Below are 22,589 nucleotides of genomic sequence, written 5' to 3' on the forward strand. Positions count from 1 at the left end.
AAACAATTTGCTAAACTACAAACATCATTTTCCAGAAGACAGAGTTGGGATTTTCTCTGCCTACACGTCGGTTCAGGCTCCGTCAGAGAGCACACCTGGAGGAGTTGTGTTGTGCGATAACGTGGAGGCTGCAGTTTGTTATTCTGCGGTGCGGTTTCTCTTACACTCCCACAGTTCACCTCCGCAGGTGTTTCCACTTATTTTAAAGGCTGCGTGGGAGTGACTGTGTTTGATCAAACCTCCATCGCTCTCCTGTCGCTGCACCTGTTCACGCTGCAGGAACTGAACCTTTGTCACTCTTATTAGTTCGTGTTTCTCACCTGAGCGTCAGCCTGACCAGATGTCTGAGCAGACAGAATGACTGGAAACACCTGCGTGGGTCTGCAGAGCGTTTCATTTAATTTGTTATTCATTTTTATTGAGCACTTTGATTATAATTACATATAATATGAGTGTTTCATTCGTGATTCATTCATGGTGCTCTGGTTTCTGTCCACTGCACAGAATATCAGAGGAAAACTATGAAAACAAGAAGCAACAAAGACAAATCTGACAGTATTTATTCTTAGGAAAAGGTGTTTAAGATAAAGAAGTATCTCCTTGACCCAGAATATTCAGTCTGCCTGTTGGATCGACATACAACAACATTTTAATGACAGCTGATTAAAGCATTAGATTTAATTAATGACAGTTAAATTATTAATTTCTTGCAAAAGCAAAAAAACAAGGTTAAGTTTTTGGAGGTATATTAGTTTGTAGTGTATTGTTGCTGTCCTCCTCTCATCTAATGGGTGGATGGGCTTTTATTTTGTTGAATTACTTTTATTTTGGTGTATTTTGGATCAGTTTGTTCTGCAGTTGATCGGTCGGATCGCAAAGTTTGTGATGAACAACCGTCAGCTACAAGTCGATGTTCTAAATACGAAATCTTACGTCTCAAATTAAAGAAATGCTCAACTGTTCACAGTGTTTTTATTTATAAGCAGCTGTATCATCCCGCTGCAGACTCAGTGATCCTGCTGCTGCTGCTGGATCTCTCCACACTGCGACCCGCGGACCTGAGGGTGCAGCCACCACCCGTCTGAGGTCACAGTCTAAAGAAGAGTGAACTCTACTGGTGGGCGGTGAAAGAGGAGGTGTGATTGTATATATATATATATATATATATATATATATATGTGTGTGTGTGTTCCACAGGGTTCGATTTCAGGTCCAGTTCTTTTCACAATTTAATGTATAATAATAAAGCCGTGCACATTCATAGACGGACGCTACACTCGTGATTCCTGCAACATTCCTGTAACTCTTTCCCCCAAGTTACACTCAGTGATCTTAAACTTGTTTCGAATGCAGAGAAAATGTTTATTAGTTCGTGTAGTTCTCTAAAACGAGAGATGATGGTGGCAACATTAGTATTACAGTCAACAAAACACAACAGAGTGCAGCGGCAGGGAGCTGTGAGGAGCTGTAATATGTTCCTTTCACTTCTTCTACTCTTTGTTTTGAAGTGTTTTACTTCCTGCTCCGATCCAGCGGCCTCCCTCCTCCCCTCAGTTTACATCCCACACAGTTTTCTACTGGAGGCATGTTTGAATTTCAGAACTGTTTGCTTGACATTTATCTGCCTGCAAATAAATAGCGTGTCTCTCCAGCAGCTCTGGAGTCAAGGGTTATTGCTGCTCGGTGTCAGTCATATTTAGCTCTTGCCCAACAGGAATCCAGTGACCTCTGCATATTTGGCACTCAGCGGGGTCATCGGCTGAGCCTCCGGGGAGCCGTTCTGCTCTCCGTCTCCTCTCACGCTGGGAAGTGGAGTTCCCAAGCATTTCCCCCGACTGTGGTCCAGAACAATCCCATGTCGTCGCCCAATCAGGAGACCGGCTTCGGCCGCCCGCTCCGTGTGGACATGACGCATGGCGTGGACAATAGGAGGATACAGAGGCACGCTGTATGGGTGCAAATACCCCGCTTTTGTCATGACGACAGGGTTAGATAGGTTGTTATACGGTGTAGTGTCGATTTCCTGAATTTTATTTAGTGACACCTTCATCCAGCTGTTGTTAAAAATGACGACCCGCGCTGCAGAAACAGAATACGGCACCCTGTCCCTGATAATGTATAAAATGTGTTGCCTGTGGATCAGATCCACATGAGAGTCACGCCACAGAACTGACCGGAGCCCAGAGTTTTTCTGTTGCCTGTGTGTCGTGACATCTGTTGAAATCATAGCCCTTTTTTTTTTTTTTTTTTTCGTTTTTTTTCAGCAGGACCCTGTTCCCCCCGTCCTGTTTGCAGTTGCCGTGGCGACGGGGCCGTGTGCAGCAGGGTTTGGTCCAAGCTCGCTGGGACTGAAGAGGAGGCGGCGGTTTGGACGGGATGGGCTGCATTCAGTTCCAGGGCTTTCCAGAACCTCCCAGGGGCTTCATTAAAACAAAAGGAGGAGGAGGAGGAGGAGGAGGTGGGACTTCCTGTTGGAATGTTACAGGCCAACCGTGACCCCATAGGAACTGCAGCTTTTAATGTGGACAGAAGGTCTCGCAGCCACACTGTAGTAATATCACGAGTGTCTGTTACTGAGGCTCTTCATCAGGCGGCACTGAGAGCCTCTGTTGTTTATTCAGAGCCACATATTGCAACACAGACCTGCTGTCAAGTGATCCTGCGGTCAGGAAACCCACCAGGACCTCTACTGGTGACCCCCATACATGCAGCGTATCCCTGAAGGAGTCACGTGTGACCGGGAGCCTCAGGTAACGCTCTCTCGTGAATGAACGAGGAGCGAGCAAACCGATCACAAGTCTCATCTGGGGATGTGGTTCAGTGACGTGGTTCTCTTCTTCAGTCCGGGCCAGCTCACCTTGCGAGGCAGCTGCTAGGATCATGCTGATCTTGCCAGACTTTGAGCTAAATTTGTGTCCCTCTGCTGTTTAGGGATGGGTGGTGGTATAGTGGATTATTAGAGCTTGCCAAAACAATGAGCTGAAAGGAGCTAAACTGCTGCTGAGAGGAGCTGTCAGGATACTGTAAGTTTGTTTTCACTGTGATGTGTTCGCGTCAGCTGATTTAAAGATTGAGGAGACATGAGGACAAACAATCTACTGCCGAGATGAATGCAGTGAGTGTGCGCGCTGAAGACTTCCTCCGGCTGAGCTGGCTAGCTTCCGGTTTAGCTCTCTTGCTAGCTTGAATGAGGAGAAAACGATATTAGTGCAACTCTTCCAGACGTTCTAACTGTCATCAAATCGAATAGATCAAATTCTGATGGAGCTGTGACACTCAAAAATCTTAGAAAGCTTGTGGGAAAAAGTCTTTTAGGGCCAATATGCATCACGTGACGTTGTTATTACACAGTTTGGCCACTAGATTCAAAGTCTTGCCTAAAAAAAATAACGATGTCACTGAATCTTGCTTGACTGTGGTGTCAGCTGTATTGAAGTCTATGAGAGATTCATGGTGAATCACAGTAAATCCCAACAAAACCACATCGTAGTACGACCTCTGAAGCAGAAACACGTCCAGAGAATGACTGAACTCACTCACAGAGGTCATCATCAGTTATTTAATGACCCGTCCTTCTTTTGCAGCTTCCTTTGGAGGTTTTTGTTGTGGACGAACAAAGACACCTTCTTTTTGACCTCAGGTGTCCACGTTTGATGTCACAGTGACACTGCAGCTGCTATTTCCTCATTATCAACAAATGGAGGGGTTGCAACATGGAGCCTGACAACATGAGCGGCTCGTGGGGGCGTTGGAAAGCATCTCGATACTGTTTAGTTCCAAAACAGAGACGAAGCCAGAAAAAGCCGAAGCCAACACCTAAAAAAAAAAAAAAAAAAAGCCTAATCCATGAGTCTGCTCTGATGATTAACAATCAGATCAACTCCCTGCAGATGCTCTGGAGTTGGATGTTACCAAAGTGAGCTGAGCGCACGAAGAAGAGAACAACACCTGAGCTCAGACGGACGCTTTAATCCAGCTCATCACGCGGCAGGAAACAATCAGGATGCTGAAACAACAGACTCGCTCAGGAACCGGCGTGGGACGACTTGGACCGGAGACCGTCGTCCATGAAAATAATTTACGTTTCCATTTGTAGGTGTTTAAGACTCTCACTCGTCTCCTGCAGCAGGGAGAGTTAGTGTGTGAATTAGACCTGATCACGTCTCCGTGACCAGAGAACAAACGTCAGGAGAGAGGAAAGTGACGGGAAAAGAAGAAATGTTATATTGATAATATTGAATTTTAGCCACAGAGTTGTCACACTTTGGATTATAACCCAGTTTTCATGAGGTTAACTCTGCAGCGAGGTCATGACGGGGCATTTTCTAAGAGAGATTTATTGTACAACTCTGATTTCTACAAACTCTGTTAAAAAATTATGGCACGTTTGCACAAAGAGAGCAGAATTATTGCGTTCCCGTGATGTTTTTCTTCATTATTAGCGTTCTTGCGAGCCGAGTGAATAAATAAACTCTTTGTTTCAAATTACAATCTGTGTCTCTGCGGCACATTTCTCAGCTGTTTGCCAACCACACAAACAACATCTGGAGCTGTTTGTTTTTTTAGTTTTTTTTTTATTGTTCATCAATTAAAAGATCTTTGCAGGCAATTTGTCCCGAAGCCCCCACGACACTGTGCAAACACCGAGTACTGTAAATCAAACGTACAGGAGGAGGAACCTCAGATACACCGGGAGGTTTAATAGCAGCTCATTAAGGCAGTTTTTCTTTTTTTTTTTTATGATACATTGTGTGCACGGTGATAAACCGTCAGTGCAAAAGGAAGAAAGTGATTCTAATAATATTTTACAACCCAGTATGTCTTTGTTAAACAAACCCTGGATATCTTAATTACAAAATCAGATGACAGCGAGCGCACATGTCGGCTCTCTTTTGTTTAAAGCGAAGATTAATAACCGTCAACATCTTTTCTTACTGTTACATTTGAACATTAATTAAACATTTTTACAAGACAGAACAAACAGTCCAAAAAGGAAAAAATGATTCTTTTGGGTTGATTTTTTTAGTCGTTCCATTAAATAAGAAACTCTAAATGTGACTGTTCAGGGAGTTAAAGGTTGACAGACTTGTTGTTTTGACTTGAGAGGCGACATTTAAAGTGTTAAACTTTCTTCACAGCAGACATCTTCTGTGTCACGGGGAGCCGAACGCACAACCTGAACCCTGAAACTGAAGCAGCTGACTGGAACTTTATTAATCATCTTATTTACACCTGTGTTTTCCTGCAGTGGCTAAACTTCCTCTTTTTTTTTTTTTTTTTTGCAGGTTTCTTAATCAAACCAATCAAAACCAAAGACTGCTTAGTTGATGTCATGCAGTGCGGTTGTATCACGGGAGTCTTCATCGTTAAACAGTCACCGTTTTCCAATTAAAGTCCGTCTAGGTGACTCAGGGAGACGTTCAGGGACGAGGTAATGTTTCAAAGTGTTACGTACTTCCCTTCTCGCTCCCTGATGGATCAACTGATGTTTCCCTGGAAGTCGCAAAATAAAAAGCAGTGAAATTATTGATTTGGGTTCAAATGTTTGTTGGAAATATCATTACATCATCGTTTTTTGACGTTTTTAATACGGAAATGTCACATTTGATATATTAAAAATGAGACTTTTGGGTTAAAAAAGATTATTTTCTCATATGAACAGTATTTACTTTGGTCGTTCTGCAGATCGGCTCCTTTTATTGTTTAAAAAACATACATTTTTGTTTGATTCATGGACCAACTTCTGTCTCTTTCTTGCTCTTTGCATTCAGGGTTATCCAAACTTTTTTTTTTTTTTTTTTTTTCCATGCAGTGACCAAAACTGGACTGAAGTGAACTTAATGTTGGGCCACTGGCCAAAAAACAAACTTCTATTGTATTGTGTTGTATTGTTTTACAGGCAAAACGGGACCAAGTTCCAGTAATTGATTGACTGTCTGCGCAAAATGTCACGTCTGCTCTGCTCAGATTATGAAAAATAATCCATAATTAGGGATTTTATATATTCAAAGTGCATTTATACCTACAAAATACAATAGAAGACACCTGGAAGCATGAGCGGTCAGACGATTAGACGTTACCACACTTATCTGAAAGAGAAAAACAAAGTTGAGCGCTAAAGTTGACGTCCAGACTGTTTTCTGCAGACGTCCACCTCTTCTCCTGCTTCAGTTTGACCCTGTCACACTCACCACAGCTGTTCACACACACACAGTTTTGCTTCAGGTAGTCTGATTTAAACTCACGTTGGCTTCTGAACAACCTGTGTGATCGTGTTTCCCTCCGCACCAGACTCTGTTTCCAAAATCACCGAAATAAGACCCAAATTTGCGACAAACCAAAACGATCTCTTTAGACAATCCATTTGGGAAAATTGCTTGAAATTTGCATCTCCGCAGCGCCTGAGAGCAGATCGAGCTTTAATCCCGACATTAGGAGGCATTAAAAAGTGCAGACGTTGGTGTAAATACTGATGTTCTGTGATCACGCGGCTCCATTTTCCTTCCTAATGAAGTGTGTTACACAAGCGGGCCGTGTTTATCTTCCACCTGATTGATCCTTTATAAGGCGCTGATTACAACCGACTAATTGCACACACACACACACACACACACACACAGACAAAAAACTCATAGGAACACTCACAGAGCACATGAGTAAGAAGAACAAGAGGACACACGAGGACAAACACACAATCATGCACACAATAATAAGTGAAAATGTATGAATTAACACATGTTCACATCATGTCCACACACACACACACACACACACACACACACACACACACACACACACTCTCTCTCTCAGGCGTGGGTATAAATACACAGATTGTCTGCCTCATTCTCACACCCACACAAACACTCACACACACACAGATTCCTGGATTCCAGCTCGTGTCGGCTGTGTTTACATGCCGCCATCACTTCGTGGTCTGGCGTGAGGCATCGAAAGTGATCAGAAACCCGGACCAACAAAAAAGACGGGCCAAGCCGGAGAGTAAATAAGTAATAAATCTATCCCACATCAGCGGAACGTCTCACTGTAAACACGCTCTTAAAAACCAGTGTGTTGTGGCGTCCCGTGTGGACGGGAAGATGGCTGACATTCCTGCCGCTCTCCACAAGAAAGAGCGGGGCGATAGAAAAAGAGCCGCGAGTTTACAGGGTTTTGGCCGGTTTCTCGCGGAGCATCTGGTGGCTTTAATCACAACAAAGCACAATTAGTCAACGTCAGAGAGACGGAGAGGAGGAGGCGGGATGGAGGCCGCGGCGCAGGACGAAGAAACGTGTGAGAAAGACAGAAGGAGGAAGAGCAGCGGTGTCGAGCCGGAGCGTGCGTCAGGATGAAAATGTGCTTCCCTCGAACAATGAAACTAATATGTAGGAAATCTGCTCAGTAAGTGACAGTAAGTTCAATATCCAGGACCGCCATGGGTCGGCAGAATCAACGGGTGAGTGTGGTCAAAATAATAATAAGACCAGAAACATGGTGTTGAATCTGAGGAGACACTTTAATGTTTGATTTAAGTTTTTCCTCCATTGTGTTGAAATCAGGAGGGACTGAAGTGTGTCATGTGTCTGCTTTGTTTTCTTATTTTGAATGTGATTCAAACAGATTAGGAAATATTAAACTGGATGAAGTTGGACCAGAAATAAAATATGCTGCGTATCAAAGCTGCATTCCTTGTTTTTCACACTTGGGGGCAGCAGAAGCAAGTTGAAATGATCTAAAAAATGTAATGTTAGCGGTCAATGTTTCTGCAAACCACAGATATCGTACGTCCACGATTCACATTTGTACCAAACGTAGCAGGCAACCGAACAGTCGAGTAACACCAGAGCCTCTTTTCAGATCACATGGGGATATTTTGAACTGGGTTTGAAGCGGACTATCTCCTTCACCACTGTTGTTTTCTGAACTCTAACCAAGTGGTTTCTGAACCTAACCAGAGTATAAACACACACCTGTGAGAAGAGAGAAATGGAAAATTCCACTTTTAGTCAACATTCGGTTGAACTCGTCTTTTGCGGTATAACATTTTGTGCTGAATTCGGCCACGTACACATTTATTTAGCAACATTTCTGCATTAAATTGTCTAAAAATAACTCGACTTGTGTACTTTATTTTGTTTTCCAACAATGTTCAAACCCAGAGGACTCCACCAGCCAACAGTGATGCTCATTCGGTCGCCGTGTCCGTCTGTCTTCCCTGAAAAGAGTCGGAGAGCGAGGAAGGAGGTCGGAGAACGAGACCAAATAGAACGAGAATAAAACTGAGTCACGCAGAAAGATTCCAGCAGTTGTTTGACAGTGAAGTGATCTCACACGGCTGACATGTTGGTTCTGTTTGTTCTGTTGTGTTTTGTTTCGACTGAGTGACCTCTGGGGACGGACAATTCGTACCGTGTCTTCAGTCATCTCTTGGAAATGTGTAGGCATTGAGTGTAATCATTTATTTGGTTAATTATTAGACATGAATGTTCCCATGTGTACAAAGACACTCCTTGTTTCTTTCTCCTTTTGTTTAGCTCTGTTTTTGGTCTCCACCAACTCCTGAGGGAAACATCTGACTCTTCAGCTGATAAACGCTCGGCTGTGTTCACCGGACACATGAGAAGTGTGTCTGTTCGCTGTTTTTGTTCTGAGTAGGTGTTGGACTGAGGCTACGTCAGAAAAAAGAAGAAGAAAAAGAAGAAGGAGGAGGAGACGAAGAAAAGGAAGGAGAAGAAAAGGAGGAAGAAGAACAAGATGAAGCCGTACTATCAATTTCTTTACAGACACATTCAGTGTATAGTTGATGACAGCTCGAGATCGCAGGCTTGAAAATAAAAACCATGAGCTAAAAAGCAAAATATAGAATGTAACTAAGTACATTTACTGACGTTTCGAAATACTTGATCTGTGCTCCTTTATACTTTGCAAGTAAAATATTGTACTTTTTACTCACTACATTAATGTGGTAACATAATAATCATTTATCTGTACTTGTATTCAAATAAAAAACATTCTGACAATCGTACAAAAAAAATGCTGAATATCAGATTCGACAGTCAAAATTCACTTCACATCGTTCATCTCCTCGTGATGATTCCCCTGTAAAACTTTACAAAATAAGAACCTTGAAGTCGTTTGTATTCATATTATATTCCTGAACTTTTGGACCGAGAGAGACATTTATAAAAACCGCTCACTTGTTTTCTTTATTTCGTTTCACGGCCTCTTAACTTTAACACTCCATTTTGCGGTCTGAACATTTTTGTGTTCAGTGTTAAATATATTTTGTCCGTCTCCTCTGAAATCCAGAGGATCAACAAGTTCACTTTGTGCCTCGAGTGTAACAAATAAATGTTGCCTCCTCGTGTCCCCGCGGCAGATTCTGGAGGTCACACAACGGCACAGCGATCGTTTTACTGGTCAACATCAGGTCCGTTTAATAGAGACGGAAAGAAGCTGGGATTTCTGGGGGAGTTTTGAAACTGATCCCTGGCTCCCTTGTAAAAGTTGCACACTTTAACTGGACGCATGCGAGGAGGTGAAATTGATCGTAGCAGAGTGGGTGTGAAATATACGCACAGCTCTCGGCCACCTGGAGGTACGTGTGTGTGTGTGTGTGTGTGTGTGTGTGTGTGTGTGTGTGTGTGTGTGTGTGTGTGTGTGACATCTAAGACACCAGGCAGGTCCCACGCACCGCTGCGAGCTGGAGGTAAAGCGAGGAGCAAGAACCCCAATAACTTCTACGGCTCAAATTAGCTGTGCTTTTTAAAAAGCGGCCTCCCACGCAGCCATCACCACGTTCACCGCCGAAGACCCTAATTATCAGCTCGAGAGCCGCGAGTTCACTCCGACGACTGAACCTCGTATGTCATGGACAGACAGACGGCCACGCCTCCCTCTTAAGAACGGGAACACTATCATAAAAAGGCCTTGATGACATAAAACAAAGCGATTGGCTTTGACATGGGAGGAGATTTCTGCTCATTTGGGGTTTTTCAAAAAAGGGGAACATTTTAGAATTGATCCTGTGCTTTATGGCCTGCTTCCCCCTCTGCGCTAGGTCGCTGGATTTATTTCTGCGTCTGCACAGCAGGACATAAATCATCCTCGGACTCTCTTTCTTCTGCTCCCTCTTTCGTTTTTCCTCTGAAGCGAGGGATGTGGCTGTCTGCAGGACAGAGTCCGGCTCTCTCCCCTCCGGAAGAATTAGGCCCGCAGACATTACCACATTGTATTTTGCGGTGCATAGTTTTTCAAAAAGGGGGAACAAGTCCTGGCTCCGCCACAGTCCCTCTCCTGCGGGCCCCTCGGGCCTCTTTCCCTCACTCTCTAATTAGATTAACCGGGTCCCCAATCTGGCAACCCAGGGCTCCAATCTGGCAATCCAGCTACCTTTGCGGCAGCGCAATATCTGGTCTTAAGAGGAGGAAATGACCTAAATGTTGGTCAGCATGGTATTCTGTTACGCTCAATGGTGTGCTGACAAAACGACTTCGGTAATGAAGACGTTCAAGGCGAAGCAGCGAGGAGGGAGAGGATTTACAGCCCGGCTCTATGAAAAGTGCTGGGCCAACCGAAGGCTTGTGGTCGGGGCAGCCATTTTGGGAGGAGAACTGGCAGCTGAGGGAGCCGTCGCAGGTCGGGTCAGTTCCAAAACAGCCAATTAGGCGCTCCGGGGCTGTTGCATATCAATAAATATCACCCGAGCATGGCGCTACTTGGAGGCCCACGGTTAATTTGCAATGAAAAAAAGCAAAAGTGGATCTCTCAGTCAGGACGAATGCTGAAGTCACTAAAATATTACCGGGCCACTTTCTGTCTCTCTGTCGAGTCTTCGCGTGTTTCAGCATCTTCAAGTGTCTGAGCAGAAGGCTGTAAAATATCACAGGAAGTCGTCAAAGCCCACTGATGAAGCCGAGCTCGGAGCCAAAGGTTTGAACAAGTTTAGGAGCCAGCGCGCCTTACAGGACACCGTATTTCTGTCAGTACCGGCGCTCAGCCGACTGCCAGCGAGATGATTAAGAAATATAAAGAAAACACAGAGTGAGTCTGTGCATGAAAGAGGAGGGAAAGAAGCAGTTAAACCTCAACGAGGACGGTCAAACGGTGCACAGCTTCCCGCAGCGAAACACATGTGCAGACAAGACTAATCCAGCCGTGCACTAAATTCCACAGCCAGCCATCTAGATGGGACGTGACAGTATAAAACAGAGGAGGACGTCTGGAGATTTCACTGACAGGAAGTGAGCGCTGTGAATGATTCGGCCTCGTAAATCACGTTGCAGGGGGAGAGACGCGGGGAGCCTCCAGAACGCCGTCTTTTTCATGCAAAACTGATGAGTTGATCCCTCAAAGGGTGCTGCTGTGTGTGTGTGTGTGTGTGTGTGTGTGTGTGTGTTTGTGTGTGTGGAGCTCCCACGCTATTACACAAATCAAGATGTTATGGCAGGTCGCGATGACTAACTTGCTGTTGTTGTGTTTGAGGTTTTTTCGTTGCGGAGAAAAATAGTTACAATCCTTCACCGTGGTCCGGAGGGAGCTGAGGCTGCGAGTCGGGGAGAGACATGTTCATGGGAAAGATCAGCTGGGGATTTGTCTCCACGGTGTACTTAGTGTACTTAGTGTGTGTGTGTGTGTGTGTGTGTGTGTGTGTGTGTGTGTGTAAGAAAGAAGAGGCAGCCGAGTTTGAGCCTGTAATATTCGGAGTAATTCAGATAAATGTTTTGGCATCCGCGTTCACGCTGAGCTTCCGTTTTCTGCCCCCGTCAGCAGATTCTTCCCAGAAATCTTCCGTCCGAGGAAGAAAGTTTCGTGTTGAGAGAGTTTTTAAAAACAAAACAAAGACCTAATATGATTGCGAGGCGACTTCCTCGGGGGGCGTTGGTGACCGAGCGGCAGCAGTAGTCGCACACAGATGGTCACTAAACTCTCGTGTCTGTTGTGATTCTGGTTGTCTTGGTGGTTTGACAGTTTGTGGGAATCTTGGATTAATGAGCTGCTGTGTGTGATCATGGACACACCTCCTGCACAGCTGCAGACCATCTTTGCAATTACGTGTGTGAAGGGAACTGACTTCTCACTTTGGTATTGTTGTTCGGGGAGTTGAATGCTCGGCGCCGCACAAAGAGAAGAAGCATGTAACGTGCATGTCGTCTTCTAACTCACCTCGTTTTGTTTTCTCAGCCCCCCTAAAAAACACTCACGACACCGTCCACATGTTTTTTTTCTCAAACTGAGCTTTTTCTGTGTGTTTCAGCCATTTGTACACACGAAACTGACCTTTTTTTGGGAAACAAGACAGTGACCACTTCTGGGATTTTTGAATAGAAAAGTCTGTAACACCAGAGAAGGCGTTTGTATGACGCATACTGCATCCCGGCCAAACCGGGAAATCGACATTTGAGGCCATGTCTACACGTAAAACGACTCAACACGCTGTAGTTCATGTTCCAGGCCTATAGGTGGTGCTTGAAATTCACCAAAAACAGAGAAGAAGAAGCAGAGCATGCACATAAAGCTGTGTACAAACAACCAGAAGAAGGTGAAAATGGCAAGTCGGTTGTCCATAATCTATTTTCTTCTGCGGCAAGAACACAAGCATGTAGTCCGCCATTGTTGTTGTTGTTGTTGTGAGACGTGGCGAGGTTAAGAGGTCGAAGGCTAGAGGTCGAGGGGCGGGGCGATGGCGTCATCGATATGCAAAGTATGCAGATTCGCCGTCCACACGAGAGCGCAAGGGCGGCATTTTCGAAGGAGACCAGGTTTCAAAAAAGTGCGTTTGCAGGATCCATGTGGACGATCGGCCAAATCGATGCAAAACACAAAAGCGTTTCCATGTGGACGGACCCTGACAGGAGTGAAGATGAGGACTTCACACTGATACCCAGGATTGACAAGGAAGGTGAGTTTATTCTAACGTTACATGTCACCGTGTTGGTGTTGTGAAGTGTAGAAGTGTAACCTGGTGGATCTATACATGCAGTTTTCACGTCCCACTGACAACTGAAAGTGACGTTCTGGCTCTCCACCTCGTCCACTCAGGTCCTGTTAGCCCAGAATAACTGTCTGGGGGCGCTGCCAAGATGGCTGCCAGGTGGAAAGTCTCGCCTAACGGGACTCTAAATGGGACCATAATTCACTAAATGAGCAACATGCTGTTTAGAAGAAGACTTGGAACAAGTGACTGAGACCATAACCGTGTTAGGAAATGCCCCCTGATGTTGGGTTTCAGTCTCGGAAAGTTGAACCAACTCGGACTACGATACCCAAGATGGCTGTGAGAGCTGAGGGACAAAATGTGTATCTGTCTTATTTGTGTCTCAGTATTTAACACAATACTGTCCAACTTCTATCTGTGGACATGTTGTGTTGTTATTAACTGGGATCTATCGACTTCCAAGTACACTTAGCTTCTAATACTTCCATACTTTTCCAAGGATCCAAGATGGCGTCGCCCACAGATCGTGGAGCCCTGTGTTTCTCCAGATGTCAGCACACTTTTCCTGGAGTAAAAGATGTGAGTACGTCTCCCACCGCTGCTGATCACGTGACATCCTGCAGGTGGAGCACTGAGTCTGATGGAGTTAACGCCTCTGCAGCTCCACCGCTGATGGAGAACCGCTAATCAGACGCGTATTAACGCAGAGAAGATCATAACTTCACCGTGTGTTTGCCTGGGTGTGAGCCGTGACGGATGGACGTCCTGTCTCTTGATCGAGCGTCGCCGGAGGAGTTGAGGAGTAAAAAAAAAAAAGAAAATCGAAAGCAGCCGGGATGGATGGATGCGGAGAGAAGAGGAGAGCCGGAGAGCTCTGCTGATATTTCAGCGTCTGTATCAGGAACAGAGCTGCAACATGGCTGTCAGCATGATGGAGGTCCTGCAGAGGAGGAGGAGGAGGAGGAGGAGGAGGAGGAGGGCTGAAGTCGCCCCGGACCAACGGCCAGATCCACAGCTGCTTCCAACTAACGTCAGGACTCCGCTCGCAGCTTCAGCTCCGTTCAATTAACTTTACTGGCACCAAAGTAAAGACGAGCGTTCCACAAGTCAAGATAAGAAATCAGAGTCTGTCTACTAAATGTCTTCCTGCCTCATCAGACCTTTTGTCTTTCTGTTCCTCTTTTCACTTCTGTCTCTCTTCTTTCTGTTCCTTCTTTAATGTTTTACGCTATCGTTGTTTTTCAGATTTTTCTATCTTATATTTTCTTCTTTTCTTCTGTCTTCCTTCCGTCTTTTGTTTCTTTCCATCTTTGTGTCCTTCCTGCTGTTTTCATGATCATTTCCTTCCCTTCGTCTCTACTGTTTGTCTCTTTTGTTCTCTTGCTCTCTGTCTTTCTTTTCTTCCATTCTCAATTCCTTGGTTCCTTCTTCCCATTTCCTTTCTTCCTTCCTTCCTTCCTTCCTTCCCAGTTTTTATGATTCTGTGATTCCTTTCTTCTTCTCTTCATCTTCTCCTTTTCTCTTCTTCTTCTTGCATCCTTCTTCTCCTCTTCTTCACTTCATCTTCATCTTCTTCTTCTTCTCTTCTTCTTGCATCCTTTTCCTTCACCTCAGTTTCTCTCTGTTTCTGATCCTTCCTTTCTTCCTTCCTTACATCCTTCCCATATATTTCTTCCCGACTCATTTTCTTCCTTGTGTCTTTCCATCTTTCCGTCCTCACTTTGTTGAGTTTCCATCCTCTCCTCCCTCCACAGTAACTATGAATAAGTGTTTCTCATCTTCCCCATAATAACGCGAACACTTAAACTCTCCACACTGTCCCGTGTTGTTTCAGGACATCCTCATTTATAAAGTCCATTACAGTGAAAACAGAAGAAGAAGACGGAGAAGACACAGACGCTCATCGACCGATGACTCATTCCCTCCCGTTCTCACCGGTGATGATGGAGCACCCATTAACCCGGCCGCCTCCGAACACAAATAATCAGCTCTGATGTACCGGCGTGTCCTCCCACCGACATAATTGTAGAAAATTGTTGGACCTAAATTGGACCAATTCACCCTCTTACTAAACTCTGTCTTCCATCTGATCCGCCCCTCTGGCACCGGTAATGTAGACAAGGTTTGGATCCGAGTCCTGCTGAGTGAACGAGATTATACGACCAGAGAGAGACACTGACTCTGCAGACAGACGGACGGACGGAGTAGAGACGGAAAAACTGTGATGAAGTACATTATTCAGGTGGATTTAAAGGGTAAATCTGGTGTTTTTTGCCCGAGCTGTATATTTATATAAATATAGGGTCTAAATCACCAATTGGTGAAGAAAAAAATGATAGAAAAACATACTGGAACTGGTCCAGAAGACGTCCTCAGCTGTTACGTTGCTCCATTCAAAGCCACCAGACTCCATTCAAGAAAACAGTCGTTTTAGGAGTTCTGTAGGCCAATCACTGCCTCGATCCACTAAAATCCTTCCTGCTGAATTTGGGGCTTCAACTCATTACACATCGGAGGAAAATCAGTTGTTACTTGTGCTGAGATTTCGACCTTTCTCCTGACATTTGTCACCTGATCTGGCAGAATTAAAGTCCAGCAGAACACTTTGAATTGTAGATTTTTTAAACTGCATTTCACTCTGAATATTTAAACAATGAGTGCAAGACTCTTACAGTGGTGTATGATATTAATGGCACGATAAAGGATTAGAAACATCAACACCGGCAGAAAAAGGCTAACTTCTGCCCAAATGGTCACCTTGATGGTTCGAATCTCACCTCTGAATTTAAGCACACCTGGATTTATTTACAGCTGTTTCTGTGGCGACATAGCTGGTTGTTTTTCACCGGACGCTGGATCGTCTCAGGTATTTCAAGACAATCTATGATGCTTCTGTCAGTGGTTTCCATGTGTAAACCTAAACACAGCAAAAATTCAAACCAAACAGCAGAAATTGGTAAAGAAATGTTGCGTTTTTATCTTGTCTGTGGTTCTACACATTTATTCTGCCGTCAGGTTCGAACACACGTGTGCGATATTTCCAGATTTCTCATTACGGTGAATCCTCCAGGCTTCCTCCGATCACTCCGGCTCTTTCTGTCTGGATCTGAGTTCTCGCTGCAGCTCATTACCTCTGTGGCAAAGAGAAACTTTTTATCCTCGATTACTGAATGAAACCTTGCCCTCATCTGCGGCAGAGCGTCACAACATCGCCTCTCAACACCAGGTCGCCCGCCGCACGGCTGTGGTCGACCGCAGCACCACCGTGGGGCCCGTCCACATGTGCCGAGGCGGCGGCCGGGCAGATGAAGCTTCGCGCTGGCGGAGGTTGTTTCAGTCGCGGCTGTCAGCGAGAGATCCCACGTCCTGCTGAGTCTCATTTATAAAGCCGAGCCTCAGCTGTGTGTGGACCAGTGACAGCTCAGGAGGGGAGAAATGTGGAATTCATCTGGCCCTCAGGAGCACTCGGCTCAGGGGGCCACAGGAAGTATGTGGGAGTTGGTACGAGGGGCCGGAGAAGGCAGAACAATAAGAAACGTTAACGGAGCTGTTTGGTGTTTGAACAGCAGCAAACACGACCGGATCAATTCGAGTTGTTTTTCCAACTGTGTCATGTTTTCCCAAGGACTCTGTTGCCTTCAAGTGCTGTGGGAAATCCTATAACTCTACAGTAAAAGCACAATAAACTCCTTGATTTTCTTATTGTTGCCAAAAGTACAAAATAATCCCCAAATATCCCTTCGGCTGACTTCCTGGTGTTTTTAAAACCTGAGTGGCCACATCAACAAATAAAACTAAAGGTATATATCAGAAGCATTAAATGATAATGTTTCTCAGTTTTTAAATAATCGTATTGTTTTATTTAGACACACAATCATTTCTGTCTAATAAATGTCCTAATTATTTATCATAAAACCTGTTTTATATTGAAAAACATGTAAATTCAATAATGAGAAGAAGGGGAAATATAGATATTACGGTCTGTTGTACATTTTATAACGTTACTGCTACCTGTCCAGCAGACAGCAGGACACTTTGTGTTTCTTCAGCGAGTCACGCTCCTGTGATTTTTCTTGTAAAAGTAAGTATGATTGTTTAGCCTTTATCAGATTGTGGTTTTCAAACTTCTCGCAGTACAAATTGTTTGGCAGGAAACAGGAAACATCAACCACTCGCTCTTCTTCTTCTTCTTCTTCTTCTTCTTCTTCTTCTTCGTCTTCCAACCTGGTCATTTTCCGGCAGCCACACGAAATGCAAGACTGCCAGGTTTGTCTGCTCGGGGCTCCTGTAAACATGGCGGTGCAACATGGCGCCCTGCGTGGACGGAGACCTGCTCCCTACGTACATATAAACGGCTCATTCTAAGGTAATGAAAACACAACAACTCTTATTTTCAGATGATCACAAACTAATTCAAACATTCTTCTGAGTATTACACTCCCATTTCTGCCGAGTAGGTTTTCATAGATGCCACTTAATAAAGGACAAACATTGTCACTGGGCTGAAACGTAGCTTCCTTTCTCGCATCAGTGTTCTGGAGACCGTATCCTCCTTGAGAGCAGCTTGTTTGTTTGTAGGGAAATATATCAAATACATATTTACACAGTTTTTCTTCCCACCAAACTACATAATGCACCTTTAACAGAAGTCGTTTTTAAAGTTTTAAACTGGAAATATAACTCATAACAGCACATCTTTAATCACAGTAGACTACTTGTAGAGTAAATGAGCTTCGTTGCGACGTTGATAACACCTGCTCCAGCTGATTTCATGCACTTGGGATCTGATCGATGTTGACTTCACGCTGCAGCTGCACAAATCTTCACACACAGCAGAATATGACCCACAAAAATCATGGTGAAAATTCACAGGGAGCACCTGAAGGCAGCACAGATCCTTATCTGATCAGCGGAGTCACTCATCATATCACAGACCACTGAGGTTTCTGCACTTCCCAGAAGTTTAGGGGCTTTTTTTCTCTCTCGATGGCATCATGGCTGCAGAAGCAGCGTGTGTCATTAAATTTCCCCTCTGTTGGATTTTCCCTCAACCTCCTCCAGACCACCGAAATCACAGCTTAACCTCCCCGAAATTCAGTGTAAACTCACGTCTCCGCGCGCTGACATCACTCCCAACATGTTTACTCTGAGCTCTGATCTCACAGCGGTCGCCTCAGCATCCATCTGCTGCTGCAGCTCAGTCTCAATCCGACTTCTGTTGCAGAACGTCACACAGACAACTTCTGTGCATTTGTTTGGATTTGGTGGTCAGACTGTCGAGCGTTTGCTTGCAAAATCCACCGTGAAATTCAGGGTTTGATCTCCACCAGATGGCACCACCGTCCACGAGCTCAGGTGCCACTGGGCCAAGAGGGATTTTTCAGTTTGCGTTACATTTTTGTTGGCGTTGGTGGGAATCCACGGAAATCCAGCAGCGACAGTGTTAAACTACAGCAACACAAACGGACGCTGAAGTCCAAAAGACATCAGAGTGAGTTTCATCATGTTGGTTTCGGGCTGCAGCAGCCAGACGTTGTGGCTTCGCAGTGACTTCATGAGGTCAAATTCCTGAACACCTTCCCTCCCGTATTATTGTCCTTGGCGTTGGTCCTCACGGAGCTTCCTGACCCGTCCAAAAGCCCTCATATTCTTAGTCTGCTCTTTTGACCCCCTCGCTCTGTTTGTTTGGTCTCCAGGAAGAAGAAGTGCTTTCTTGTGGTTTCTCTCTCTGCGAGCTCCGACGTGAGGCACCGCTGGCCGCGACGGGACGAGGCGCTTTTATTGCGATCCAGATTTCGGGGATCCTTTTCGGCCAGGAGGAACTTCGGGCACAGGAATCTAAATTTACGGTTGTCACATTCATTTCAAAACCAGGGCACGCTTACAGAAATACCCAGAAAAAAAAACCTGCAGTGAGTGCGGTTGGATGGAAAAGCACACAGATGTCGCTGTGAGCCGGAGCGGGATCGAGCTCCGGGTGCTCAAAGTGCTGCGAGTCTGTGTTTTGTAACTTTATACTGCGACTCCTCGACATCACAGAGGCAAATGTTGTACTGTTTACATTCGTCTGACAACTTAAATTACAAGCTGCCATTCTTTTTATGTGTTTTTTGGCCTTATTGATAGGAGAGGCGACAGGAAAAGGCCCACAGGTCAGACTCAGAGGCCCGATCCACCAGCAGAGCTACTGTGCTGCTGCTCTGATCACTATTTTCCAAACTCTTCCTGTCCAGCGAGAGAATGTGAATATGCTGGGATTACCCTGGGATACCTAACAGACATAAATATATAGCACACAGTTCAGATTCAGTAAATCATCCTCATCAGTGTGTCCACATGATTCCACACTTCCTTAAAAAGAACAACTTCCGGTTGTTCGCTGAGCATCACGGACGCTGACCAGGCACTTCTACCACAACAAGGCCGTTCATCTGACGGCCTGAAACCTTTTCAGAGGCGTGTGGTTCTCACCAGCCTGATCGACAGGTAATGCATGCTTCTTAATCTCACTGCGCTTGTGGTCTGGTTAGGTGACGGCAGGAAACCCACTTGCGGAAGGTGAGAAGAAGATCGTGTTTTGGTTTAAAAGTGGTTGCGGCTGGAAATTCTCTCGACGTCTCGTTAAAAACACATTTCAGAAAGTGATCGCTCTCCCGCCAACACCACCATCCTCTCCTCAGCTCGTGTACATGCAGTCTGACGATGATATAATACTGTAAAGATATTAAAATGATGCGTACGAGATGTACACATTTTATCGTATCGTTGGTTTGCAGAAATGTAAAAAAATTACACAGATTAGTTTAAATGAACTGAAACGCAACATTTAAATTAACCTCAGATTTAAAACACTGACAGAGAACTTTTGACTGCACAGTCAGCACTGTTACTTTATATAGTTTAATTAAATGTTGCTGACAACTCTTACAGTACGTACTTTTACTTTACTGAGTGTTTGAACGCAGGACTTTCACTTGCGTTTCACGTTGTGTCATTAAAACGATCTGAACACTGAATATTAAGGCTGTAATCAAAGTTTTAGCATCTGGGTCACAGCAGCTACAACAGCTTTCACACCAGAGCAGATAACATGGAGCCAATTACAGAAGACAGCAGGAAGGAGAGGAGGGAGTTTTATTCATGATGACTCAGAAGGCTGAACTGAAGTCTGGACTTAAATACAGACTGAACTAAGGAGGAGACGAGGTGCAGGTGGAGAGAGGTGGACGAACACAGGTGAGAGTCCAATAACAGAAAAACACAAAGAGCAGAGCCGGCTGATCAGATGTGAGACAGGTGTGGAGGGAAAGTACAAGAAAACAGGAAGGAAACAGAGCGAAAGACTCTAGAAAACAAATAAAACAAATACAAGAAGACAGAATCAACACGAGCGACAACAACCACTGCAAAATCCAAAGCATCAGGTCTACATGCCGACCACCTGTCTCACCTGTCGACACTCCCGAGCTGAGAGGAAAAAACACAAGACGAGACTGAAAACCTGTTGATTCACTGAAAAATCGTAACCTTGTTCCAGTTTTTGTTTCTTTTTACATCCTTTTCTGGGAATAAGCAACACAATGACTTTATATATTTTACATCATTCCTCTTTCTGTGAATGTCGTCTGTCTTTTAATGTGAAGCAGCAATTTAACACTCAAAATAAACTTACTAAGCAAATATATTCAAAATAAATTCAAACAGATACGCCTGATTGGCCTTTTGTTCCTTTGCTTCACTTCCTACAAAAAGTATTTAAAGTTAAGTATTAAATGCTGTTTTTGCACCACAGAAAGTTTCTTATTCTGCAGGTTTGAGCTCCAAACTTATGAAGTCCTTGTTTAGACCAGTGCAGTGAGGCCCCCTAGTGGAGAAACACTGTCCAACACTCACCTGACACAGGACTCATTCACCATGTTGTCCACCAGGTGTCGCTGCATGCCAAGGAATCCATCATGTGACCATCTTCACCAGACACACACACCTGATGACTGGACCCAGCAGGTTAAAAACACTGATGATGTTTCTTCATCCAGACTTGTTAATGTCCTCCACTCTCCTCTCAGAACATCCACTCCGAGTTATGATCAGCAGCTTCTTACATTTGATTATTTTATGGCAAATAAAAGTGTATTTGTTCAAAGTGCTGGTTACTTTATACACCTCAGGCTGTTGTGCACCCATGGAAATTGAAATAAGTTTCACAGTTATGATGGTTTCAGATCAATGACAAATCAAAGAATGAGACATCTTTGAACTGACCATACTGGGGTGGGCACGGACTGAAAGTTTCAAACAAAAAACTAAAAACATGTGACTATAAAGAGAAAAGAACCAGCAACATATGATCAATAAATCCCATGAAAAGAAGACAATGAAAACACTGTCGTTTATTTTTTGACTCGATCACGCCATCCTGCTGCTACAAACTCTTCTCTGAAGCGCCAAACGTGAAAATAGACGCGAACAAATTCACTTTGCAGTCCTGTTGGTTCACATTCGTCCAGCTGTTTCAGGACATTACTGAAACTTTTGATTTTTAAATGATTCTTTGTTTGTGACTTGAAGTTTTGAAGATGTTTTGCTTTGTAGGGACGACAGACAGAAGAGGAAAGTAAGTCGACACACCCAGAGGTGCCGTCAGGACACACAACACATCCAGATGGGAAACAAATTAAAAAGAAAACATCCTGATGAAAGGAATAAAGAAAAAAAAAAAACACAACAGATGCAGTATTAGTCGCTTCCAGCTCTCACGGTGTGTTACAGTCTCAGGAGGAATCCCTGAAACACAAGCGTGAGCTGTGAGGAGTTGATCACAGGACTCAGAGGACGGAGCTCCTCTCGCCTCGGGCGGCTCTCCATCAACAGTCGGAATTCCACCGAGCTGCAGAGGACGAGAGAGACGCAGGAAACTGGAGATGCCCTGGAAGTGTGAGAGGCTTCCACGGAGCGCCGAGGCCTTTGTGGCCGTCTGAGGAATGTTCCGGCATCAACGCTTTTAAAGGCTCTTTGATGTTGGCCGTTGTTTTTCCCTCCTTCCTGTGACGAATACGTGATCCTGCGGACGGCTGCAGGCACCTGGATGAACACACTCACGCTCGGTTAATGACGTCGTGTTGTGCATCAGCAGAGACGGCGACCTCACACGGTACTTTTACTCAACTTAAGTGCTGAAACATAGTTTTCTACTTCTACAGAGGAAACATGTTGCACTTTGTACTCCACTCCAGCCCTCTGACAGCTGAGATCTTTAGTTTAACTTTAAACTTTGCTGGTTTCAGCCTCCTAAACGTGAGGATTTGCTTCTGTTTTTGTCCTTTATGACATGAAATAAAGAGTCTTTGGGTTTTGGACTGTTGGCTGGACCAAAGAAACAATTTGAAGACGTCTATTTTTACAAACGTTTTTGACATTTTTGACAACAAAAGATCAATCAGTGATGAAAATAATCATTAGTTGCATCCTTACATGACATAAATATCCCTGTTGTTGGTGCAGTTTGAGTACGATTTGAACACGATTTCAACAAAAAAGCAAATGCAAATCCAAGAAGATTCCTTTAAGCACATGTTGCTTGATACAGAAGGACGTGAGTTTAAATCTGAGTGTTTCACAGGTCAGGTAACATCAACAATCTTGGCAAGTGACTGTA

The sequence above is a fragment of the Acanthopagrus latus genome, chromosome 17, assembly GCF_904848185.1.
Source record: "Acanthopagrus latus isolate v.2019 chromosome 17, fAcaLat1.1, whole genome shotgun sequence".
NCBI classification, from domain to species: domain Eukaryota; kingdom Metazoa; phylum Chordata; class Actinopteri; order Spariformes; family Sparidae; genus Acanthopagrus; species Acanthopagrus latus.